The sequence below is a fragment of the Protomyctophum parallelum genome (genome assembly GCF_964188405.1).
Source record: "Protomyctophum parallelum genome assembly, chromosome: 15".
Classification (NCBI taxonomy): Eukaryota; Metazoa; Chordata; class Actinopteri; order Myctophiformes; family Myctophidae; genus Protomyctophum; species Protomyctophum parallelum.
The window spans coordinates 2,648,719-2,651,156 of NC_139710.1; positions in this window are offsets into that span (position 1 = coordinate 2,648,719).

Consider the following 2,438-nt stretch of genomic DNA (forward strand, 5'->3'; position numbering starts at 1 on the left):
CTCATAGCGCGCCACTTGGTGGCGCGCTATGAGCTTGTAGATCTGCTATTTTTGTAGATCTGCTATTTTTCAATAGCTAAAGCATAACATAATGCTAACACCAAAAGGGGTTCCCGCCCCAAAATGGGTTAAATCAGTGTGTTCACATTTTGTACAACTGTAAAAATAAAGTGATAATAATGAATGTGACCGACGCTTTGTCTTTCCGTCAAGTTTGTAATTTAACAATAAGTCCTAATTATTAGCCTTATTATTCATTTATGCCTTTTAAAATTCGTCGTTCTCAAAAGTGGCATAAAAATCTAATATTTTATGCTTAAAGGGACACATGTTGTCTCAGTAAGACAGCTCTCCCCCTATCCACAATGAGGAGCAGTGCACCAAATAAGTATGGGAATTGTAGTCCAGGAAGGTAGTGAGACCAGTGTCCATGACATCAGAGACACTGTGCTCACTGCTACAATCTAAAATAGCTAAAACCACATATTACACACATAAAGACCCCCAGGAATGTGTTCTAAAGCTTCTAAACGTCATTAACATATATGTTTTTGCAAAAAGGGTGAAGTGTCCCTTTAAGCATTTAGATTTATCCCTGGCGCAAAACAGTTTCTGGGGTGAGGGGGTGCTTGTTGGATTTCACTCAACATCCACCTGTTTAGAATGTGTTTTTTTTTATATCATTTTTATCCCACGATTGTGTAACCCATTTTTCACCCCTGTGTCAATTACCTAATGTGATCCTGGGCTCTACACACCCTCCACCAACCTAGTCCCCATATATGGGGGACAAGGGGAGAGCAACCTAGTCCCCATATATGGGGGACAAGGGGAGAGCAACGGACTTGAACTCATGCTTCCTTCATGCCTGAGTGTCCAAGTTGCTCCTTTACACCTGACAGGGGGGAGTTTCCCTGGTTGGATGTAGCGCGTGGAAGGAACACGTTATTCCAACCAGTTCCTTTCCCCTCCATCAGGCACCCCGGCTGGCCAGGGGGAGGCAGTTTAGTGACCAGGATTACTGCATGTTTTTTGGGAGGGTACCTACCCTAGGGGACACGGGGAGAACATGTGAGGGTACCTACCCTAGGGGACACGGGGAGAACATGCAAACTCCACACAGAAAGGCCCTTTCGCCAACCCCGCCTTCGGGTATGGGCACTGATGACGCGGAGGAGGAAACGCGCCGCCAGCACCCAGGAGGTTGCATTACTTAAAACGAGTGCTTCCAGGAGGCAGCAAGAGGTTGCATTACTTAAAACGAGTGCTTCCAGGAGGCAGCAAGAGGTTGCATTACTTAAAACGAGTGCTTCCAGGAGGCAGCAAGAGGTTGCATTACTTAAAACGAGTGCTTCCAGGAGGCAGCAAGAGGTTGCATTACTTAAAACGAGTGCTTCCAAACTCCAACGCTGAGGCCCAATCTGCTCCCTCGCTGACTCAATGAGCCCTCACTGACTTAGCTGACCAATCCGCTCCCTCGCTGACTCAATGAGCCCTCACTGACTTAGCTGACCAATCCGCTGCCTCGCTGACTCAATGAGCCCTCACTGACTTAGCTGACCAATCCGCTCCCTCGCTGACTCAATGAGCCCTCACTGACTTAGCTGACCAATCCGCTGCCTCGCTGACTCAATGAGCCCTCACTGACTTAGCTGACCAATCCGCTCCCTCGCTGACTCAATGAGCCCTCACTGACTTAGCTGCACGTTCATGTGAAGCAGTGTTGTTTTTGGCAGCTAATTTCTATTTTAGTTTTAGTCATAGTCTCCTGAATAGTTTTCACTTAGTCGCCTGGAATGTTCTAGTGTTTAGTCTAGTTTTAGTCGACTAAATGTCATATGATTTTAGTTGACTAAATCTACAGTTGATTTAGTCGACTAAAATGTGTTTTGACAGGCCTTGATGTCGTTGTAATGACATATTTTACACTTTGGTTGCATGCTGCATGCAACCCAGCATAAAACTGGATCTCTTGTCCACTAGTCCCTTCCTAACATTTTAGTCTAGTTTTTATTTGTTGACGAAATTGTCAGTATATTTAGTCTTAGTTTTAGTCATCATAGATTCCTTTTCATTTAGTTTTGATTTAGTTTTAGTCAGTGAAAAAAGGTAGTTGACGAAAAAATTTCGTCTTAGTTTTAGTCGACGAAAACAACACTGATGTGAAGTCTGCGAGGGCTCGAGGGATCGATGCCCCGTTTGAAATGGGTAAGTCAGTGAGGGCTCAGCCCCGCCCCCTTTATATGCCCTTTGCCTTTATTGGCCCAATGCCAATTGCCTCCCTCAAGCCCAGAGTGTACAAATGGAACCAATTGGACCCGTTATTTTCCATTGGTACACTCTCTGAGTTATAGACCCATAAGGGACCATTTGGTTCCCAACTATAATTTAGCTGGGGACCCCCTGGAACTCTCTCAAGGACCCCTGGGGGTCCCCGG